We start from the raw sequence: 8,754 nt of genomic DNA, 5'->3' as shown, positions 1-8,754 counted from the left end.
TTTTTGTTAACACAGAAAAATGTTGCACCTGTTTCCTCCACTAGATGGAGACAAAACTCTACTAGATGCATTTTATTTTTTAAAACAATGATGTTGTCATTTTAAATATACTATATATAATATATGTATATATATATATATATATACGTATATATAGATATTGATTCATTGATCCCAAAATTGATGCACTGTATGACAAATGAATGGGTGAATTATGATCATTTTTAATTTTTAACTTGTGTGCTCTTTTTCTGGTGCTTACTGAGTCTGATATGGAGCAACTGTAACATAATAATAAAATTATTCTGATTCTGATTCTGAAACAATACCATAGACTATATTGTTGCCAATCAAAAAAGAAAAGCTATTTATATCACACATAATAAAAAGAATAAGGAAATAAAGGAGAGAAACAAACACAAACAAACAGAAAATACAACACAGAAAAAAAAGAAACATTTTGACTTGCTGCCAACATTGCACATGACCACACTGCACTTATTGTTGTATTGCACAGACCCTCCTAATGCACTATAGACCACATTACAGGCTCTCACGTTGCCTTGAGTGGTCACTGCGACTGTCTAGAGACCGTAACTTCATCAGACCTGTCAAAGAAACGAACGCTCTACGTTTTGCAGTGTATTTACTGTTACATGCTGATTTTTGTATGATAACAGTGAGCAGTGAGTGTAAAATTGACTGTTGTGTGCTGTGCCCTCTGACTGACTGTTCGGACGAACCTGAGCTCTCACAGAATGATTTTGTGTGGACATTACCTCTCTCTCTCTCTCTATCCTGTGGCTACAACTCCCCACTGGTATTTGAGAGTTTGTGAAGTTGGAAACTCCATTAAGGCAGGGCCCTGATGAAAACCCTTTAATGGCTCCACAATCGGGATTGAGGATTTGGGGGGGGCGGGGGGTAGTTCTGGCAGTGCAAGAGCAAACAAAACCATAAAGCTCTGATGTAGCTGCCTCTCACTGAGCTTCTGCAGCTGAGGAAGAAAAACTGGCCCACTGTCTGAAGACCTGTTGAATTAAAGTGGGCATTAACAGCGGCTTCCTCTGCATTATTGATGGCAGGCTCCATTCCGGAGGCCATTATGCCTCTTATTTTTCCTCTTGCAATTTTCTGGTAGACGTCCCACTGTCTTCAAACACTCTTCAGTGGTGACAGTGAGCCAGGGTTCAGGCTGAGGGCTTGCACTGCTCCCCACATGGTGCTGCTATGTTACAGTGAACCACTGCAATCGATGTTGGGCCGCACGGTAGCAGCACCTACAACTGTGAAGTGAAAGTAATCACGAGCTGACAGGAAGGGAATCATGGCTGTTACATAAGGTGTCACCACAACCTCAAAAAAGCGGAGCGGTTTGCTCTGTGAAGTGCCTGACACCTCACACACAGAGGCTGTGAGCTTCTTTTTGGTGTGACCTCAGGATCCCAAAACTAGAGATACTTTTAATAGATTTTGTTGCCAAACTACACCCCCCCCCCCACACACACACACACTGTGCTTGGTTTATCTGCTCTCGCACAGCTTGAGAAACCTCACCTCACGCCTGATCTCATCCTGTCATATGATTTAATGAGCAGAGCTGTGTCACACACCACAGTGTCGGGGGTGTGACAGTATGGTCCATACAATGCAGGAAAGATTAATGAGGTCATCTCCCCTCTCTCTCTCCCCCCCTCTCTCTCTCTCACACACACACAGAGGGGGAGAGAGAGAGAGAGAGAGAGAGAGAGAGAGAGAGAGCGAGGGGGAGTGAGTGAGGAAAAATAACTTGATGACACTGGAATCAAAAAATAACAGCCTCTCCATTCATAGGCAATTATGAAGTGATGTGGAGCCTGCCTCTGGTCTACATATCAGCTTTGAGTGTTACAGCTCAGCCTACAGTAATAATGGCCTGGATTTTTTTGTATTTTGTACATCCTGCTCACATGTGTGTATATGGCCTGTGTGTGTGTGAGTGTGTAGGTGCTTAAAGAGCTGTCTAGTAGATGGCTTTTGCCTTTATGATGATAACACTCTCTGAGGGTGTCCAAAATCAATCAAATTCAAATCCAAATGCTTGCCTCCCATCTCCACAGGCTATTTCAAAGGTTGGTATTGATTATTCCACCCATCCTGCTTTTCTGAGCAACAGACGTAAGACAGTGCTTAAGAAATGGAGGGATGATAAAGCAATTACTGAGGGGAAAACCTTCGTAGACTCGGCAGCAGTGCTTGAGGAGAGAAGTTGAATGTCAGAGACAAACAGATATAGTATAACCTCTGTGATGAGGTAGGAGTCTGATGTATGTTTTATCAAGCTAGTTTTTCTTTGTGAGAAACTGGAGATGAGCTATTAGGTGCTGGTGGGAGTCTACTATATATTGGCCTTGCGGCCTCTGCATGGTTCCCATTTGCTTGTGGGACCCCAAGGTATTTGTAGCTGCCTTGAACATCTGCTATGTTGCCTTTAAGTTGTTCCACTCCCACAGTTCTGATCCCTCTTTTGGTGAGTCAGTGAGTCAATGTCCTGCTGAGGTGGCTGATTGATGTCCCACTTCGGAATCACTGTCTGAAACCATTCTTTGAGCATCTCCTTGGTATATTGCGCATTTCATCACTTGTACAATGGGCTTTGATTTGGCCTTGTCTTCCACAGTCCCATGGAGTTCTTGATGAAGTTCCTTGGAGTCCTGTTGACATTGTACAGCTCTAAGCATCCCAGTATCCATGTGTGTGCCATCGAATCATAGGCTTTCTCATAGTTGGTTGGTGTTCCTGGTCCTACAGGCCTTCGTGATTGCCCTGTTGACCTGTAGTTGGCGCTTGGGTCCCCTGGTTTTATTCCTTTCTGTGCTCTGCTCATGTATTGAAACATCTTAGCTGATGATGCCTGACAGGAGCTTCCTGGTGTGCTGAGGCAGGTTATAGGCCAGTAGTTGGATGATACTCTTCCCTTTCGTGATGAGGACTGTCCGGCCTTTTGTCAACCATTCCAGAACAGCAGCAGTTGGTTCATCTGTGCTGCCAGACGTTCACAGTGAGGTTAGCTTCTTCAGCCAGCAGGTGTGGATCATGTCAGGGCGTGGTGATGTCATTTTAGAAACTCTTGGAAGTCTGCCACTGTGATTTACCTTTACTGGGTCTTGTTCTGGGATGTTGCTGTGGTTCAACTTTGAGGTCCACCAGCCACATTGGGCATTGGTGTGTTACAGTATGTGATGCCTCTTTTTCCCATATGCTCTTTCAGTATTGCTCAGTCTCAGCACTGAGTGGGTCCATTGTTGTCTTTACTACCCTGCCACTGAGAGCAGACACACATTCTTAAAAATGAAATAGTGTGGGCTGAAGCTGAAGCTTAGTACTTATGTTACTTAAATAACAAAACGGACAGAAATAATTATAATTATGACTTTATATGAAGTGGAGGGCCGCATAAAATTCATTGGGCGGCCGCAAGTGGCCCACGGACCATGAGTTTGAGACCTCTTTTTTTTTAAATCATTAAGGGAAACCTGGCAGGGGCAGATGCTGCACATCTTTGAGTCTGGTTGGGGTTTTCTTCTCCTCTCTCTTTAATATCGTAAGGTTTCTGTCTTACTATGTATAGTGCCTTGAGCTAATGCATGGTGTGATATTAACAACAATCATAATCTATCAGTCTCATTGTTTCATTTTCCAGTTTGCTGTCGCATATATGAGTCTTAAAACCACCATGATCTGAAACTGGCTGAGGAAAAAAAAAAACAACGTGCACCACAGAGCAGCTTCACAGAGGATCCACAGGATGGCGCTATAACACCGGCTCAGCAGCAGCAGCAGCGGCGGCAGCACCTGCCTGCACGCTCTCTTCTCTCTCTCTCCAGCTCTCATCCCTCGGACACCTTCAATATATTCCTCCAACTGCGCGGAGACGCTGCTGCCAAACCCCAAATGTAGCGAGCGCGTTGGAAAAAAAAAGGGGGAGGTTGTAACAAATCACATCCACTCGTGATTCCAGAAACTATGAGTGACGGTGCGGCGGTGTGTCCAGCTGCTGCGTGGCTCAGGCAGACGGGAAGTTGTGGACCAGCAACTTTTACAGACTTTTAAGTCCACCAGCAGCGAAGTGACCCGCAGTCCGAGCTGAGACTTGTTTCGCTCGTGGATTGTGCGCGTGCAGATATTTGACATATTGACACATTTGGTGTGCATGTGCCGTCGGGGTCGTGTTGAAGCCACATGAAGGGAAAAATGGCATTTCTCTAAAGAAGAGAGCTCTCTGGGTTTTTTTTTGTTTTGTTTTTTTTTGTGGTTGACACCGGAGAATTAATGAAATGGACTTCCCAGGGAATAACTGACTGCACAACGACAGGTAGGTTTGCAATTCCATTGTACACTGAGCTGGAAAATGTGGCTGTATATACCTCCTAAATAGGCATAAATTATTCACTGCTAACGATGTTTACTGTAAATCTTATTGCATAGAATGTGCTGGAAACATACAAGCAGCCAAACCCATACAGGTTCTCCATTTATATTTTCTACTGTACTGAATAGGATACATTTATTAGATGTCAATACCTTTTGCATGACTTAAAGTGGTGAACTGGTGCAACTGTGGGCTTCATGTCCATGTTGATTCAAACTTAAACTAGACTCATATCCAGGTTCAGCTCTTGTGAGATCTACCCACTCATTTGTGAGTGGATTGATGGAAGTTTTCTTTGTGTTCAAACTTAAAAAAAAAAAAAAAAAATCCTATTGAAGACAGGTGGGGGATGTATGTGGCCTCATCTGTGTCTAGAAAGATGATTATGTGTGTTTTCATCCTGATTCATCCATCTGATGCAGTACATTCCATCAAATTCAACCCGTCAACTTACCTGTACCCCCATTAAAAGTTAATCATATGAATTCTGCTCTTGATTTATCTGTCATCCACACTATGACGGTTACTTTAATGACCCCCCCCCCCCCCCCCCCCAAAATGGAATTTTGAAAGTTTAAGAAACTTTGCTGGCTCCAATTTGCTTGAAAACTCTAGGGATTCATTTCAGGCCATACATGTATCCACATCACTCTTTTGCATAAATTCTGCTCTGAAAACACCTGCCATCCACACTATGGGCATTTTAAAGCCTTAAAAACTGAGAAGCTTCAAAAGGCTGCAGGCTGTGTTTTCATTTGAAAACTCCAGTGCTACATTTTAGTCTGGATGGAGCGAAACGGAGACCTTTGAAAGCGGTGACGCAGTTACCCACATTCGCCTCCACGATCGGTTCGTTTTATGAAACAACAACTTGACCACCGACTGCGAACAAACGTATGCATCAACGTCACCTTGATATTAGTCCCAATTGTTCATATTTTTCACCATTGTTGTCCCTTGTTTGTAGCACACTCTACAAAACTAAGCAAACATGCCTGGTGTTACTGACTGAACAACCCTGTATTAGTGTGGACGCAGATAAGTGAAAACTCTGTTATCAAATGAAACCATAATAACACAGAAATAGCCTTAGCTTCAGTCCATCCCCTTGTTCACTCCTGTCTTTTGTCTGCCCTTCATTCCCTTGACAAGCTTTGTGCGGTCAGCTGTTTTTTCCTCTTCCCCTCAATTAGTGCTATCATCACATTTCATCCTGTGGAATACAGGGACGGCAATAGCCTTACACACCTATTGCCCTATTGCGGGGTGATACAATTCAGCTGTTATTAATTGAAGTCCCCTCAGAGACTCAGAGGAGGTGTAAATCTTGCCTTTCACACTCACTGACTGGCAAGCCATTATATTGTTTTATAGATCGCCGTCAGTAGCCCTTGAAGCAGCCTGCAGCCCACTGTTGTTTTGAAGGGTTTTATTGTGCAGTGTTGTTGGTTGGCATTGCTGACAGGCAGAGCAAAGGCCTCCCTGGGACTACTGGAGCTGGGATCCCTGCGACAGTCCTGCTGTATTTGACAGCAACACTGCACGGGATACTTAGGGCTTGAAGAATCTTTGCGCTCGTCAGTGGACGTCGCAAAAAAGTGGGAATTTGTTGCGGCGCTAAAGGCTGAGAATAAAATGATGTGTGTCATTATAACCTCACCGTACTGCACCATGGCGTGCATTTATGTTATGTGGTGGTGAAACAACCATGGATGCTTCTGCTGTTCTGGTGGCAACATGCTGTGTCTGTGCTGTCGCTGTAAAACAACCACAACGCAGAGTTTAGATCAGCTTGCAATTTCAGTTTTGTGTGCGTGTGTGTGTGTGTGTGTGTGAGTGTGTGTGAGCCACTCTCAGGCAGACAATGTAACAAACAGCAGAGCCTGAAGAAGACATATCGCAGTCTGAGAGTAATTGATATGCATGAGCCACCTGGTGATTTCCAGCGGAAGAGAACACCACGGATAAGAGGCTTGTCTCTGATTTTAAAGAGTCACCTCAGACACTATTTGTGTTCTCTGGCGGCTTCTTACTCCTTTTGTCAGATCAATAGGCAATAATAGGAAAGTGTGGCAAAACAGTACCTGCATCTTCTTTTGTTGCTGCAACCAACATTATACATTTTCAGTATCAATCTGCTGATTATTTCCATGATTCACTGATTAGTTCTTTGGTCTATATAGAATGTTAGAAAACTGTGCAAAATGTTGACTGTATGTCCCAAATCCCTCCAAAGTTGTGCTGTTGCAACCCTACTTTGCCTTAACATTCATTTGGATGATATGAAGTTTAATTTCCATATTGCGATAAAAAGGACCTATGAAGGGAAATCAATAATGTTTCACAAGAATGACTTGAAAATGCTTTATAACACACCAATATACAGCCCTAGTGCTTTTTCTAAATGGAGCCTGCATGTTTCCAGTCATTCCAGGACCTTGTGATTAATTATATTATTTAAAGCCACAGTGAGTAACTTTTGCGCTTGTTCAAGTTATAGTTCTGTCTGTTTGGTATTCATAAATATGGACAATATAACTTTATCAGACATGACTGAGGTAATGTTTTGTGTGTGTGTGCCGACACTGCAGGGGCGGGTGGTTGCAAGAAGCATTTATCCCATCAAGCTACACAAGGACCAGGAGCAGTAGACTTCCCTCCTGAATCTTTTTGTGGGCCCTTCTTGGTGCTTTCAGTCCCAGTCCAGCCCATTTACAGGTGTTTTGCTTCACTAGCACAATGTTGCTGTTGCCTTTGTCTGTCTTGATATAAAACAAATCCCTTCCTGTGTGCAGCACAGGAACGGCAGCGGGCAACAGGAGACCTAAATGGTGCTATACTGAGGAACACACACGGAGTCATGTGGAGCAGAGGCTCACTGACTGTGGTTTTAATGCAACAGACTTTTGTTTATATTTAAAAGTTATGCGCTACAGCTTTAAGATTCTTCTTTTTTTTAAATGTTGACAAAAAATATGTATCTTAATGTTTAAGAGAGTTTTTCAGTGTGTTTCCTCCCTTTACCAGTTTCAAACACAACATTTATTTTCCAAGTATCGCAATAATACCTCCAATGACAAGGACATGTCATTATCAAATGGCTCTACTACTTCTTTATTTTGTGAATAAATAGAGAAATCCTGCACTTTTAACTTTTCACAGACGTCAGACAGATATCGTGATGTATCGGCGTATGATTGTCTTGCAATATATCACAGAATCGTCGTATCGTGATGTAATTGGTATCGCGGACTGTGAATCCCACCTCTACTCTATTACATGTATGCACAGTGCTGGTAGTTGTGGTATTGAGATCACCAGTTAAGACTTGCAGTGCCTCCAAATGTCTGCGTAGTGTAGGGTGTGCTGTACATATCAGTTTATGCCAGATAAATATTCTACATGTGATCGCCTGCCCAGTGTCTTGTCACAGAGAACACAGCACTGCAGCATTGTGAGTTAGCCATATAATCCTGGGTATTGCATCATTTCCGAAACGCTGTATCCCACAACTGGTCTTGGAATTTTGGCTTAGCGTACAGATCAACCATTCACTGTATCTACATAATTCCACCTGATTTCAGCATTCGCTGTTCAGCGAGCTCATGGGCTCATCAAGCGCATTTAGAAAGCACAGTTTGTTCCACCTTTCAGAGCACCAACTCGAGCTGCTCGGGTGAATCCATCGCGCGTTTAAATAGGGGGAAATACAAAACCCCACTGTAGCGGAGGAAATGCAGCATTGTGATACTCGTGTGCCGCTCCATCATGTACAGGGGAAGAGGAGGAGTGGTATGTGGGGAGAACACATCCCGTGTTTTATAGATGCTATTTAAAGGAGCATGCCCAAGATGGGTTGGCTGCAATGAACTGTAACCACCGACAAAAGACCAAGACAATAAACAAGCAAATTGGTTTCCTAGAAGCCAGCAGTGTCCCACTCACTCGCCCAGGCTGATCCTTGCCGATGCGGCAAGCTGTTTTTTCCTCAGAGATTAGGCTGTGAAGCACATCTCCATCTCTTATTTATTCATGCTGATTTGCTGTGTGCATGTTTGCCTTTATGTGTGTGTGTAAGAGAGAGAAAGTGAGTAAATGTGTACATTTCAAGCATTTGTCGTGTGTGTGAGTGTGTGAAAGATGCATGTTCACACATGCACGTGTAAACAAGGCCTCTGAATCTCAAGTGAATGTGACTGTTGTATGTGTCTGTGATTTCATTGTATTATGTCAACACTTTCTCTTGTTCACTCAGTGAACACGACTGCAGTACAGGCTGTGATCATGCTGGGCTTATTCATGTTCATATGTCTGCGCGTGTTCCCACTGTTTCTTAATTTAAA

General features: G+C 43.3%; 1 protein-coding gene across 1 annotated transcript in view; it reads left to right on the top strand.

Moving 5' to 3' along the window:
* Nucleotides 1–3,868: 3,868 nt before the first annotated feature.
* tafa3a (TAFA chemokine like family member 3a) overlaps nucleotides 3,869–8,754 on the top strand; it is an 84,797-nt gene continuing 79,911 nt past the window's right edge. Inside the window, exon 1 of the mRNA XM_058630727.1 lies at nucleotides 3,869–4,354. The gene's annotated coding sequence lies outside the window, so the exon portion shown is untranslated. The remainder of the gene's footprint in view (nucleotides 4,355–8,754) is intronic.

The sequence above is a fragment of the Solea solea genome, chromosome 6 (assembly GCF_958295425.1).
Source record: "Solea solea chromosome 6, fSolSol10.1, whole genome shotgun sequence".
NCBI classification, from domain to species: domain Eukaryota; kingdom Metazoa; phylum Chordata; class Actinopteri; order Pleuronectiformes; family Soleidae; genus Solea; species Solea solea.
Note: the sequence above shows the minus strand (reverse complement) of the source record. Positions and strands in the feature narration are given on the sequence as shown.